Below are 16,470 nucleotides of genomic sequence, written 5' to 3' on the forward strand. Positions count from 1 at the left end.
GTGCAAACATGGTGTATCAACCCAATATAAACAAGCTCCTAAGCCCCCGTGCACGTATATATATATATATATATACAAATATTTCCGGAAGTAGGTACGTGTGTACACGATTTTCATATACGTCCTACTGTACCTCGAGCTAGAGAAGGAAGCCTGTGCAAGGAACGGCTTAGATGCAGGTGAAACTTTTACTCCGGGAGTTTAACTCGAGCTATCTGAAATAGTGAGAGAAAGAAGAAGAAGAAGAAGAAAATGAAGAAGATGAAGAAGTTGGTGGTGCTTGTGCGGTTCGCCGGGTCGATACCACCTGGCAGTCTTGAATCCATCGGTCTTCATCTATTACAGTAAAGCCAGTTTGAAAAACCGCTTTAGTATACATAGTACGATGTACATGTATAGACTGGCAGAATACCGCCAAGTGGCCACTATTTGGAATCGTTAGGGGAGGATAAGCTCCAGTTTTACTGTTTCTCAAGTGGCTATCTCAAATGTATACAGGTATATACGTCTCGAATAGACATCGACCACTGCATATCGTTACATCAAAATGCTAATCCCGAGGATTGAAAGAATCGAACGAATCTCGCTGATTATAACAAATTGATTTGTTCTCCTAAATTTCATATCACTGTAATAATACCAGGATCTTGAATCTTCAGGCTCAACATCGCATCTGATGGATACAATTAGTAGTTAAGTAATATCGAGTATATTAAACTAGTCACAAGGAAAGTAGCCGAGATGTATTTTTTCCATGCTCTGATACGCTGTAGTAGATAAATAATATTGAACCCGAATATTTTCTTACGTGCCAATTCCTCCGATCAAAAGGTACAAATCACCCCTGAATTTTGCCCCCAAATTTTTTTCCCACATTTCTTGATAATAAAACGGAATTTGTTGTTTTAACGAATTGGAAATTATTCACTATCAATAAGAGATGTATGCGCAGTATTTTTACCCTCAGGGATTGGATAACTCATTTTAGGGGATAAATATGAAGGTGGATTCTTGCCGCTTAAACGTCAGATCGTGAATTGAGTGGTGAAAGAATACGTTCCTAATGTTTTTTTATATAATGCGATGCATCAGAGAAGGAAGAAAATCGGTATGAGATACATCCCGGATACTTTCCTTGTCAATGATTCGAACAAGAAGTTTCTATTCAATTCCGGATCGTGAAGTGATATCTCTGGAAGCTGTTGAATATTTGTACTTTTTATGTTTGTTGGAGGAGTGTGTAAAAGGCGCAGGATCGATACTTGCCGATTTCATAAAATTGTAAATGCAAGCTCGGTGCCTCCAACAAGGGCTTGAATTGTGAGTAATATTCTTCCCGGGGAAACATTTTATACAGTTATTTATTCCGTAACATCCGGTGCGTGTTCAGAGACAAGAAAGTCGAGTGCTCGAGCTAAGTGAAACGCGAAAGGGACAAAGAGGACGAGGAGTCGTATCTTTCTAGTCTTTTTTGCGTAAGAAGTGAGGTTACAGGAAAGATAATTCACGTCAGAAAAGTTCAGGTGGCGCAAAACCTATGCTTGTAGGAAACTAGGCGGAAATAAAGAAGAAAGAAAACTGCCAAGAAAACGTCAAGATGTCATTAGGCTCGGTACACCGTTACGAAAATTGACTGCAAGATAGGAAAAAAGGTTACAGTGTTACACAGGGATCCGGAACCCTTTAATACTACAGGGAAATATACTTGTAGCAATATACTTGATTTTACAACCAACAGCAAGACACCCGGGCGGAGGTAAAAGGAAAATGGCAGTGACGAGCACCACTTCCTTCGCGAGGGGCGCCCACTCGGCCCTCGAGAGCTCTTGTATCAAATATTTTTCGCGCCCTCGCTTCTGAACTCGTCCTCGCATTCAACTACGCTCCAGGTTGAAAAATCGATGCGAATTCGAACCACCCCGTTCCTCAGATTTAAAAGTGACTCGAGTATTCCCAAAAGCGCTGATCTAATACCGCATCAACCTTACACGATGTTATACGAAAATCGGGGAAAGTGAACTCGACGCACTGTGTCTTTACATAATTATAGTTCCAGGTTTATTTTAAACAGATATGTGCGATTAATCGATTAACCAATAATTTCGATTGATCAACGCTTTCGATCATTCGTTTTCACAACCGATCGATTAATCAGAATTACATAATAGTGATGTGCTTGATAAATCCCTCCTAAAAAAATTTTATTTTTCTCTTTGTAACTTCCAACGTCGAAGCCTGAATAACAATTTAACCCTCCAAGGAAAAAGTGAGCCTGCGCGTGATGCGAGAAGGCAGTAATTATCGTCGTTAAAGACCGACGTTCAACGATACGCAATGCAATTGAAAATGCGTTTGAGCTCGTCGTGAAACGTGCCTTCCGTGCCTTCAAATGCCGCGTAACGAAATATGCCCACGGTTTTGTTCGCCCAATTCAAATCCCACCCAGCGGCGACAATTACAGAGCACGCGAAATTCGTGTCAATCCTGAAAAACAAATTGAATGCAATACGTCGCTCTGTGAAATCCAGCGTCGACACACCACCGAAACTCGACTGTATGACAAAGTGAACAAATGAAAAGGTGTATTCTTCGCTGGAATAATTTCACGGATTCGGTTAATTTTGGTGTTAAAAATATACGATGAACAGGTAAAATTCGTTGAGCGTAACGACGCGAGGCGAAGATTGTTGCAGGTTTAATAAAATTCGCAAGGGTGCGGTGTTTTCCCATCAACTCTGCAACTCTGACAAGTTTATTTTTGCACACAGCAATTTAAGAAATCGACTTTACGCCACTCGGTGGATATCCGTTCGTTCCTGCGCAATACTACGATGCTCGTAATAATTTGAAATGTAAATCTTGGTTGTAAAAAGACCTCCAACTTGTGCAGCATCGTTATTTCCGTGGTGATAAATCTTATTCGTAGAAAAGTAAACTTGTCTCCTGTATATATAAATCGTCCGAGCTCTGTGGCGGCACCAAGTACAGATATACGCTGCATAAAGAATATTTCAAACTACCGGTGCAAGCGTTGGAACGTAAATGTTAAACTTGAGCGCGAACTCTGAATTTCAGATTTCGTATTTCAGAGATTTTTAATGCCTTCTTTTTCACAGATATTGCTTCAAAAACGTTACTAAAATAAAATTATGAAACATATGTAACGAAGTATAAGGTTTTAAATTGAAATTATTTTATTTTGCATTTGCACGCAGATAATTCTTCAAAGAACTTCGAATTTGACGTAATCAGTTTCACTTATTTTCCTTGTTTGAACGTGTTCAAAAGTCCGGTGCCTCTACGGGACACAACAAGAGTCTGTAAAAGAAGAATTTCACAATAATGGGAACAGAATCACGACCTGTATCCGCCGTTAAATTACGATCAGTTAAAAAACTCGAGCTGGAAAGTCGTTGGGAATACGGTAAAGGTGTCAACACTTAAACAAATATCCCGAGGGCATTCGTGGCGAGACAACGCCGAGGAGAGAGAGGGAGAGAGGGTGGGAGGTAGCGATAAGGGGTGAAAAGGGGGGATTATAAAATGTAAACGAGAGGATGGAACTGCAGCATAGAATCAAAAATACATTGCACGAGGGCAACACGCCGGAGGCTAAATGACTGCGCTCCTTGGGGTATAGATTTATGGATGTGGCATACATCCCGAGGGAAATCAGCATTTCGCTGTACTTACTTACTTTTCTCCGCTCCATCGAAATATAGGCCGAGGAGTTTGAAATATTCAAATAGAAAAGTTCAATTTTGAGTGGAAGTATTCGCGAGTTATCACAATAATTGTAAATTGAAAACCAAGCTGGCTAACAATGAGAGATTTTCATTACAGTTCCTTTCTCAGTGAAACATTGTCCGATCGTCAATACATTTTTCAGATAAATCTTTTCTACGGATTTCTATCGATTTCTACCTTATCGTGTGCTTCTTGTTGATCTCCAATGATTTCCTAGCCTTCTAAGCAAATGTCAGGTAATTCCGAAGAGGACAATATCAGAGGGAATGGACAATAAGTTACTGGAAATTATTGGACGTCACTTGGTAAATCGGACAGAAACGAAACTGCTTAATCAGATAGAAATCAAAAGAAAGAAGATCTCCACAACTCGCTCCGCGATTTCTCTATGTGAACTACAGCGATTTCAATTATTCGGATTAATTTCCCAAACCAAAACTTAACGGTCAATTTTGGATTTTCGAGTCGAAGTAAACAAAGCAGTAACTTAAAAAGTGGTAAAAGTTGATGTTTGGATTATTTCACAAGGCGTTTATTTATACTGAAGAAACATTGTCGTACGAAAACCAAACTCAAGAGCAAAATAAAAAAAAAATTCGTTAAATTTTGGCGTATTTCCAATTACCGTTGAAAGCGCTTTATCTCCTTGAGTAAACCAAAAGAGCGAATTCTTTATTCTTGAAATTCTCATTATTTTGGTAGACATATCAAGAATCAATGGCCAAAAAATTGGCACCAGTAATATCGTACTGTCCCCATTTCCCGTGATTTGAAAGTAAGCTCGAGTCATTCGAGTTCCTTTAATTTACAACTTCATTTCCGACAGTTAAATGTATAACTTCCTTGAGCGAACGCAGGACCCTCGTGTTTACCTACCCTTGCGCCGGCATCTCCCGCACTGCTACGGTCTGGTAATTAGCGATAAGACATGGTTGACAATTACGAATCAATTAAGTTACCCCGCAGCTCTTAGAAACGGCCGCGGTTCCTTTTAACCTTGGCGTGCGCATTTCACTCCGAGTAACAGGGATTTAAACTCGTAAAAAGAGATGACACGATAACCCGGTAATAGCGAGTTACGGTTGGGTCTCGCGTTAGTTCGAAGTTCGTGACAGCCAATGGACACGGAACGACGCAACCTTAAAAAATGAGAACGGCTATCTTCCCATCGGGACACAGGTCACGCCACAACACGCGACACCGTTCTGTGTGCCAGGTTTCACTGTTTCGCTGTTTCGCTGTTTCACGTTTTTCATTTTTACTTCGCTTCGGTGACGCGTCATGACGGAGCGAATTTTAATACCCCCAAGCGATGCAGGTGAATTGTCCTTAAAATTGCATCCGAGCTTCTTGCGAGGACATTTTCACGGTGTTTGTACATCCGAGCTACTGCATTCAGCTGCGGGTTGAATGCCTCGGGAACGATATTCCACCATGCAGCACCGTGAAATTCCTAGCTGCCTGTGACACCGTGTGCATGCACTCGCGGATTAACATCTTTGCCAATTTTGTATCCAGCAACTCGTATTATATCGGTACATCTGCGATGTATGCTTTATTCCCCCATAATTTCGCGTGCATAATATATGCGGCTTAGCCACCAATTTTATATCGGATGAGCTCGTACAACGGGTTTTGGTCGCCTTAGGATCAATTGTGACCATCCTTTGATCCAGTTGCGGTTATGTTTGGTACGTGTAATCTGATTTTATGGCCATAAATGGTACAAAAGTGTTTCGATGTATGTGAATACTGATTTTCATACAGTAAAGTGTGCGTATCGAGTGTTAAAAACTTCGGACCAGAGCTTTCTCAAAATCCCGTGAATGCAGATATTGAAATTTAAATCAAGGGTGGATTTTGGGAATTCGTATCGTGACGGCCGATTGTTTAATTCGATTAATCAGTGTTCGTTTTATTCTAAAGTGCGTAGATCGAGCTTTACTTTTTTAATAAACACAATAAATATGAAGCATTGTTATTGAATCAACCATTTCGCTCAGTGACATGTTTTGCGATGCCCACAATATTTGAAAAACGGCTCGAGGGATTTACTTGAGACAGTATTCTGGGATATTTTATCCACTGTGCTACGATTTCACTTTTTTAATTTTTACAATTTCTTGTCGTTCATATTTAGCAATTCTTCAATCTTCGATAAGAAATCGAACTTCAATTTCCATCGACCGGTATTGTGATAAAAAAAAAACGCGGACGGCGTTTTTTGCTTTAAATATCGCGAAACTATGGTGATCACAAAAAATCGAATTGCAAAAAATAGGGTAGATTGTCCAAGATTACTCTCTCCGAATTTGAGGTAATCGGTTTAGCCGCTTTAGAATAATCGATCTCACCGCAAAACAGGTCACCGAGAAAAATGGTTGACGTTGTTTAATTAAAATTAAAAAAAAATCGGGTCTCCAATCGAATTTATTGAGTGATGTCAAGCTATAAATTCTCAAAATTCACTCACTTTTTCCGCCGTCTATACTCGCATACAAATCCGTAACGAATACGGAATTATTCAAAGATGATCGGAAATGGTGCAGTGACCATAAACGCAATGGTGCTGCATCTGCCCTATCCTTAAACCGAACTGAGCCGCTATTCATCGGTAAAATACTGACCGTGATTTTCTCTTCTTCTGTATTTCAGTGCGGAGCCGGAAGTAACGGAGACTTTTCGGAAAGAGTCGCAGCACTGCTGCACTCCTCAACGCAGGACGACTGCTAGTCTACGTCAAGAAGACTTTTCCCCGTCTAGAAAAGCGCCCTGGAGATAACTCGAGGACTACTACTGTTAATACTACGTCTTAAGGAATAGATTATGTAGGAATAGGCAAGACACTGAAAAGGTGGAGCGAACGGGGAGAATTTACGTGCGTCCGTCTGTGCGGGTGTGCGTTTATGCTTGCGTGTGTGTGCGTTTATGCGGTCGTGTAAAGGCGGGGAGACGGAGGCGGAAAGGATGGGACTTCGTCTAGGAGCGAGAATTTGTATTCCGGCGAGGACCGGAAGGAGATGGCGTCTTCTGGCTGAAACGAAGAAATAGACGTGACATCGGGTCAAAGTGCAGCAGGCGGGGATCGAGTTTAAACTTGAATGAACTTCTCGTTTGTTATATGGCGTAACTTTCGACTTTCCCTATCCCCCTATCCCCTCCCCCTCCCCTCCCTCCCTCTCCAGCGACCTTCCCTAATTTGCACAATTCCTCCTTGTGTTCCGGGTTCGGCTGCGCGACACCTCAAGACGAATATCGCGATTAACGCTCACCGAGTTCCCGTCCCGTTCAATGCTACACCTCATTTTCAATTTCCTGAAAACGGCGTGTAACGCACGCGTAGAAAAAAGCTCCGGTAACCCGATAGCTCGACGCCCTCTCACCGCGCGAATTTGCCTCCGTGTGAAAAAATTTTCACCATTGTTCAGAACGTCGTTTTCAGCACTTCCGCACTAACGTCACTTCCGGGGCACGCGCAGCGTTCGGTCGAGGACCATTAACACCGGGATTAATAATTCACCGCTGCACCACGTCGCTGCTGCATTGCCGCAGTTTTATCGACAATTATCGCGGAACGCGGTTCAAGCGATGTTTGAAATTTATCCGCACGGATCGCAGAGATTTCGTAACCCTTCTTTGACGACCGAATGGGGTATGGATTATGATGCTTATTCAATAGGTATTCATTGCGTTCGGCGTATGGGCAACAGTGTGAGAAAGAAAAATTAACCGAATAGTAGCTTCGCCCTGAAACTGGAAGTGAAGGGGAATAAAATAAGAATACAATGCAGGAAAAAAGAGAGGAAAAAAAGCTGTTTCTCGTCGAAGAAAAATTCACATGAAACATTCCCAAGCCATTGTATCGCGGTTTTGTACGATATACCTACTTCGACCGATGAAAAATTGGCTGCTCGTGAGTAACACAAGGAAAAAAGAAAGTATAGGCAACGGCATCGTCTCTCCCCCCCCCCCCCCCCCCTCCTCCCGCAACCGTGTGATCGAAAAATTGATCCCCGTTCTCGCCGCAAGCGCAAGGACGAACTTTTTATCGGACGTACTGTACTCGCCCCGATTTAACAGGCACGAAAAGCACAGAGAGGAAGAGAAAGAAAAGGAGCGAGAAGCCGAGGATCGAGGTTAAAGAGAGGTCGAAAAAAGCGTAGGACGGCGCAAGAAACACGTTAGCTGGAACTGAAACGGGGCAAAAAATGCAAAAATGAAGCTGCGGACGAGGACAGAAGAAATTAACCCGGGGACGTAACTGAGGAGGTGTTCGTTCGAAAGCCGAGAGATTGTCGTCGCGAGTAAGAGAAAAATATAAGGAGTGAGCTTGCACGGCGATGTGTTCGTGCTTGCGAAATAGCACGGGACCGAACGTTTGTGAAATGGCTTGAAAACGGAGGCAGCGATGTCTCCGCTTTGAATTTCGAGATGAGTAAGGAGCTTTCGGGGCGGAATTAAGGAGGGCGGATGAGTTTTAAGAAAAATGCTCAAATTGGTGCTGATCGTGGAATGAAAAGGCCCCGTTGACTCTGTGCGAAACGGCCAAGGGTTGCAAGGGTTAAAAGGGCTCAGCTCCGTTGAAATTTTAAACTTCACGAAACGTGGTACCGGAACAGTGCAATGAAAATAAGCTGCAATTTCCGAGTGGAATATTGTACATATTTTTGCTAGCCTTTTTTTGTTTTCCGACGATGCAACAGTGCTCTTCGATGCGTATTTATAGCTGATGCTGCGCGCACTTGAAATATTACCGAGTCTTGTTATACTTGCGGTATTTTTTTATCAAAATAATTATCAGGCATTTAAAGTTATGAACGGTAACGGTGAGAAAACGAGAGATAAAGAAAATGAGGTTATGTATGTTGGCCGCTCTTGGGAATAGTATAGTTTTAGTATAATATTAACGATAGAGCATAACAATAACGATCACTTATATACGTAATGCGTAATCAGTGATTTCAGGACCACGATCGTGAATGCACTACCCATATGGTACAGTAGCGGCGGTATGGATTGGTGCAATGATTAACAATCAATCGATCAAATCACATCTTTGAAAAGGTTGATATATTAAATATAAATAGCCTTTATTAAAAAATAGCTCGTTCGAAAACAGTGTTACGCCTACATTATACACAATATGTAGCTATTCCCGAACCTGAAGCTCTACACTTAATACGATTATTAGGTAAAATTCATAAAATACTGTAATGAAACATTGCACTCCTCGCCAGCATGATGACCAAGTAGAACAGTTGAAAAGAGTATGATATAATTGTCGTAGAAATTCATTGAACGACGAGACAAAGAATTCTCGAAGCTAACAATTTAATATCTACGATGTTATGATTTACACTTACGGTTACTTATGATAATTATAAGTCAATAATGCAAACTCGTTGTACAACATTTGAATGTAATGTTATTTATTCGTGCTATCTGTTTGCGGTTAAAAAATTTAATATATACGATAAGCGTCTTCTTACGATTGATTCGCTGTTGTACAAAGTTTACGGCTTGCAAAATTTTACGAAAGTTTGTTGTTACACTCGTGTAACGCTTGCTCACTCGCAATCAGCCTTTGTTCAAAATCTATCAATTAAGATCGCTTAATATCAAGCATATCGTAGCACGGCAGGTGGCTGCAAGCTATTGTTTCACTAATTAAAATACGACAAACCCGGTAATGTTATTGTTCATAAACAATTACATGCACATGATACATCATGACGTGTTTACTGTTTGATGTTTCTTTCAACGATTTGGTTTTTCTCTCTTTTTTCTCTGTCAGGACGTTTTCGCCTCATTGTTTTCAGGCCTTGGACTTTCAAAGAAACAAAAGACACAGTCTCAGTAGCACCCTCCTCAAAAGATTCTGGGGCACAAAACGTTGATGGAAAAAAAATTGACAAGCATCCTCCCAGATGCTGTTTGAAGAGCAGCTTTTCTGCTATCCGATCTCCTTTTGTCCTAAACACATACACACACGCGCATACACACACACATATATATATATATATATATATATATAAATAAATTATGTATATAAACATACATATTACATGTGGCTATATACTGTAAATGCCTGCCTGTGTATACACAATTTTCGATTCTCCATTGTTTCTCGAAGCTCTCAAATATGTCTGTCACCGTCTGTAAAAGTGAGACAGACCATTATGAAATACAATATTTTACACTTGAATGATATAATGATAGTAATGATAATGATAATGTTAATCTGAATTTGAAAAATTTATAATTCAATTAATTTTGTTAATTATTTATAATAGACAAAACGGGACCGAGATCGCTTTGGCCTATAAGACCACACGTTTGTTAGATGAAAGACAAAATTATGCGTTAATGTTAAAAGAAAGTGAAGAAAAAACTTGAAAAAAAAAAAAAAACATTCATATAAGGAAAATTATTAAATAACGTTGATACCCTATGCCATATTAATTAATTCTAGTACCGTATAAGGCTTGCTCATAAAGTACATAGCTGTTTTCATTATATACGATCATTTTCGAGATATGTAAATTGAACTCAGCTGTACGAGGAATCTAAACCGAGGAAACAATTCGCGGTATATATATAAATGAAAGTGCATAATCAGAAAGGGCCGACTGAACTATTCATGCTTTACAAAGTGTGTAAAGTAAATGCATGAATATAAATGTTATGGTTCGATCGGTACTTTCGCTTTCGGATTTATCTAGATAATTAATATCAAAAGTGGGAGAACAAGTACAATTATCTAGATGATGAGATCACAGACACACATAAATAATAGATATTGATATTATATTACGGTACTTGACACAAGTATTGATATAATAATAAAAATAATTATCCGTTGGTACATATCGTATTCAAATTATTGAAAGCTGAAGTTTGAATCCAAGCAATTTAATAAAGAAATAACTATTAATAATAAATATACTATAATTAAATTACATTTAACAGTAATTATAAAAAAAAAAAAAAAAAACGATAATACAATGATATTCCAAAAGATACATCAATAATTGTAACCCGTATTGTAATAATTACAACTTTATGAAATAATTGTACAGTACTCGAAACAATTTTGGGACACTCTGTACACACAACGAATGAAATAAAAAAAAATATTTCGTTTTCTACGTAACGTCCAGAGTAACGTTTACAATATAAAATAATAGACAACTTTCTAATAAATTTCCCGAGTGTCGCTCTCTTTTGATTCGCCACTTTTAATCCACGTTCAATTTATTGACTGGTATTCTGTTTTTTACTTTTCCAATCTGCCTGTTGCAGTACGCAGGTAGGTACGTATATCCACGTAATATCGGGACGTTCTTTCATCTACATCTCCGTCTGAATTATCGACTGTTCCCAATCGTCGATTGTGCCCATGGAATTTACAGATTACACTCCGAAGCACGTACGCGTGCCAAACATGAAATATACTTCGGAACGATTCAAATTTCTGATCAAATATTTGTTCGTACTACATTTGTCTCGGCTACTCCTTAACTACTTTCACGTGCTTATGAAATTAGAAACGAAATGGTACAATTAATCGCGTCCACGTCAATTCTTGTGCTACTAGATTCGGCTTCAAATAATGTTACAGAAATAGTTTACTCAACTGTACTGCTGTGACAGAATTACAAAGAAAAACGCGAGAAACTGTAATTAATTTTTGTTGGCAGGAAACATTGTTGGAATTAAAGTTAAAAAATGTTACTCGTCTCAAATTAGTACGACGAAACGTGTTTGTTTTTTTCGTTTATGAGTTAATTACACACAAACACATGAAGCATTCGTTTAATCAAGGGGCATACACTTAGTTGAAACTTCGGCATAGCGTGCACATTGGCTGTTAACAATATTCCCGCACCTCCAGGCCACTTAGCGAACATATATGGTCCACATACGTATTCGAGTTGATACGTGATACATGTCCGGGAGTTAATACAGTGGGAAGTTGCCACATTTAACTTGCAAAGTCGTTAAAAGTTCAAGTAAACGACAAACGCTCTCTACTGCGGGTATCTCATTAAGGCTGTAATTTATTAAATTACTTTGCAGACTCGATGAAAAAATTAATTGCACGCAGAACTAAAAAATTTCTCTCGTCGTGATTGAACGACAAAATGTATCGGCGGTGTAAAATCGATCAGGTCCTTTGATTGGATTATTCAGAACACGAAGCAAAGCTCAGCTGAGCCTCACCTAAAACTGAATTCGGAAACTTTTAATCCTATCGAGGAACGCAATTATCTTAATACGATTCTGATGCACAATTTGTCATCGTCCTCTCGGCAAAACCCGGCGCGCAAGACTCGGACAACTTTTGAAATCTTACGGATAAGATATTGCTGTATAATACAGATATATATATATATATATATATATATATATATATATATATATATATGTATATACACCTATAATATAATAATAATGATCTTTTAGACCAGGGGATGAAAAATTTGTCAAGTTTAACGAAGTTGGTTAATTCGAATCGATATTCGATCGCTTCGAGCCGTGATTCGGGGAATAAAATTCAGCAAAGCGTTATTATCGCATTCGATTCACAGCGAGAAACGATTTCACCGTATTCAGGGCAGTCTACTGCAAGAAACAACTAAAATGAATTTAAAAACTTTCTAAATTGAGAAACCTAGGGGCCTGTTTAACTGACCGTATATTTGGCCCTCCCGGCTTCTGAAGAGCTCGCAAAAACAATGTTCAGTTTGAGTTTCGCGAGCGGCAGCGGCGCGGGCAGCGGAAAGAAACTTCGCCAAAGTTTGTAACACCGTTAAGTAGTCGAGCGGTTCGTTAGGTCGGACATCGTTCGCTCGGCACAACTGCTTGCGCCACCGGCAGCGGCCTGGTTTTAAGTCAAGTTTTCGACTAACCGATGAATCCTGGGGGGTCGGACTTCCCTCCCGATACGGTAATGACACGTGACCGTGTTTTCATTTACGACAAAACTCTCCGCATCACTCCATTCTCCGAAGGTCTCTGTAGCGCAAACTTCTGTTCGCCTTCCAATTATGGGACGCAAATTGCCCCGCGAATTGCGGGGACTCGACTTTTATACAGAGATGAAACAAATTTACGTGGGAATCTCGTTTGCTAGTGTTGGTGAAAAAAGAGGTGGATGTTACAATCGAGATAAGTAACGTCCGAAGGGATTAGAAATCGGGGAAAAAATATCGACGATATTTGGGACGATACACGAGCTTTGGACCATTTTTTGTACGGTCGAAATTTCGATCTGCAGGCAATTTTACCGTATTTAAGTGTACGCTAAAATATAAAAGCACTCAAATTTCTAAGGGACTGGATGTTACCACCTAAGAAAAACACTGATCAATTTGATCACGTTTCTCAATTAAACCTTCCGACAAAATATTACCCACCGTTGTTTTCGTGTGAAACAGTCTTTCCCAACATTTCATTCATTTTAAGGCAGATTCTCGAAAACTGCTAAAAAATACGTTTTTTCGACTTTTTTACTCATATTAAAATAGATCAAAATATAAATTGTATCATTTTAGTAATTAAATCAGTATAAATATTCCAAAGATCTTGATTTTTATGTATATGAATTCAATTATGATCCCTATTTCATCTCAGTCTAAAAATTTTCAGGACATACTACGTAATGTTCACTTCTTTACATAAATAAAGGTAAAACGATTTATGTTCATTGCATTTTTCCTGAAAATTTATCTTGAATTGCATCACACAATCTAAACCATCAAACTCTTTCGCTCAAACAACACAAAATTGATAAATGTCCTAAAAATTTTAGGATTCTCATATCTCAGTGTACAACGACATATTCAAACTGCAGCAATGTGGAAATCTGTACCCTAGAAGCCGGCCAAAAGTTGGTGGATCGGCCAATCTACAGTTAATTTTTTACTCGCGTTGCAGATCCGCGTTATCTGTGTGAGAACAAGGTGAAATTAAGCTATTAGCAATCAGGAAGGCAATTAGAAAAATCCCTCGGTCGCGTTAATCTCTTCGAGAAACGGGAAACGGTATCTGCAGACGGGCCGGAGAGAAGGGAAGAGAAGGAAAGGGGAGAACTTGGGGGGTTAACTTGTTTCAACCGAGGAGGGAAACAGGTGCGAGAAAGCGGGGCGAGAATCACCAGAGAATAGGGGTGGAAAATACGGTTGAAAAAGAACTCTGAAAATAGTCATAAAAATATATGAAAAGTAATTTGTGGTCTTATAACGTGCAGCAGCAGCAGCAGCGCTGGTCTCGCGCACCAAGCGTGCGAAACGCGGGATGTGGATGGGGCAGGATTTCATTTTACACCGTCTTTCATTCGGGAATTAATTATTTCCTAAGAGCAACGAACGCAAGGTACCAGTGCTCGAGCAAAAATAGTTAAGAGCAAAAGAAATATATAGCTCGTCCGCGTTAGCTGCATAGTTGTAGCGTGCAAGCGTGAATTCGAAGTTCCGGGTGCAACTTTTTTATCCCAGTAGTGAATTCAGACGCCGGTGAACGTTCCTGGTCTTTTTTTTTTAATCCCTTCCACGGTGGATTCTTAACTTTTGCCGTCTTTCATTCGTATGAAATTATGTCAATTTCCAGGTGAAAGGATCTATTCTCCCAATTCTTTGACCCGATTGTAGGTACGCGGTATGAGATATTTTTTAGCCAATTTTTACCCGATCTTGATTTGGTCTAATCGCAAGAAGAAATCATAAATTGCGTGGAAAATAGAAATGTAGAAGGAAAAAAAAAATGAATAGGTCACAGAATCGACATCGAAACTGAAGATACAGAAAAGCTAAATTTTACAAGAGTCAAAGTACGGAAAAAGAGAATTCTGACTATTCTATACCTGGGTTTCCCATACTTTATTCTTTTCCATAATCCGTTTCGTATCATCGCGACTTGTTGCTTTCTTAGGGGTATTTTTACTCCGCCAGGATCGACCGATCGGAGGGTGAAAAAAGACGGTATTTCGCATGCTGGTCCCTGCAGAGCCATCGATCAATCGTTCGTAGATGACCGCGGCTCACACGTTTGTTGAAAATAACTCTTTCGGTGATTTGGAAAATCTCTAAAGTTGCCGTATAAATATAAGCCCCGAAAAGTTTCCAGACGAACTTGTTTTTGACAGTATAGGGATGCAGTCACGCGGTAAACGCACGCAAGAGTCGTTGGCATATTTTATCCCCACTTTATTCTTGAAGGGTCGTAAAGGCGACTTTATTGCTCGGCAGAAGTATCTACCATATGTGCATATTTTCGTATAATACGTATAGCCTGTAATGTACATGTGCCGCATCGGATGATCTACTTAGTATTCTAAACTTGCGCCAATATCGGTTTACCATATCCGCGAAAACACTGCCACGGGGTTTAATAACGAATTCCGATATTGCCATTATCCTGAATATGGATGCATTGATTTCCGATCACACGAAGCTCCCTGCCGAGCTGTCCTGAAATCGAAACTCGAACCTCTTCAGGTTGATTTCTCGACGAAATGCGCGTCGATCATTAAATTGCAAGTCAAGAAATGAACCACGTTCATTCCAAGTTATTGTCTTCACGCTTTCATTCTGCCGTGGAACGACTCTAGTTACTTAATTATCAATTCAACAATCGAAATACTCGCGCATCCTTTCGTCGTCCTGCGATCGTCAATCTTCGCTTTCAACTTTCGATCGGCAAGTCTAGCACTATTCTCCTCGCTGATTTTTCCTCGTTTTTTCCACCTTTCTTCCGTCTCATTTTCCCTCTCCTCCAGCTCCTCCCCCTCATCCTTCTCATCCCGCAGGAGAGTCGGCTTTTTCGGAATTAATCCCAGGGTAGCGACTATACGTTTTCCTAATTGCTTCCTGCTGTTAATACTTTCATTTCCTTTCCTCTCTAGTATCCAACGTGTCTCTTCCTCCTTTCTTAGTCTCCGCGCAACTTTCTCTTCAGCCATTTTTATCCTTTTCATATTTCCATTACCTGCCCGAGGTGACGGAAGGCGTTGCAAAAATCCTTCTCTCTAGTTTTCTGTTTGCCTTGAGAATCTGCACGGGTTGCATCGAAATCCTATCATTCCAAGACAGGCAAGATTGTCTTCAACGGGCATAAACATCATTCCAGCGCAGAGAATACGGAATGCCAGTAATCTCGCCATTTCGAGCAAAAAAATTAAGAATTCTCCACAGCGCATGAGAGTACAGAAAATGTACCGAGAGGAAACGGTGAAACTGACAATTAGCTAATTGCATGTCCGACTGCGGATGCGCGATCTTTGTCATCATTTCACGGAGCTTACGGAGGTTACGTAGATGATGCAAATTTTTTTAGTTGTACAGATCTGAAATTGTTCATGCAGTGACTTGAGAAGGCTTGGCAAATTTTTATTACTCACCGACTGAGGATCAATGACGTCTGATAGTCATCGTGACAGCATAATTTCAATTCGCTATTTAACCCCTTCCCGTGTCATTTAGCACGACGAAACTCGGGCCCAAATGGCAAGCGTCTTCAACGCGTGGTAAAGAAGCCAGACTCACGCTCGAGAACATTCACAATACGAGCCGAAACGTAAATACCTGTGATATAGTCAATTTTACGCGATACTCCCAATTGTGGAAGTAAACTCTAATCCCGATGATGTTTGTATTTGGCTCGTGATGTTTATGTTTGGGCCAAAATCTTCGTCACGGTTCAGGCTCTTTAAAGCACGGGACG

Source organism: Neodiprion fabricii, chromosome 3, assembly GCF_021155785.1.
Source record: "Neodiprion fabricii isolate iyNeoFabr1 chromosome 3, iyNeoFabr1.1, whole genome shotgun sequence".
NCBI classification, from domain to species: Eukaryota; Metazoa; Arthropoda; class Insecta; order Hymenoptera; family Diprionidae; genus Neodiprion; species Neodiprion fabricii.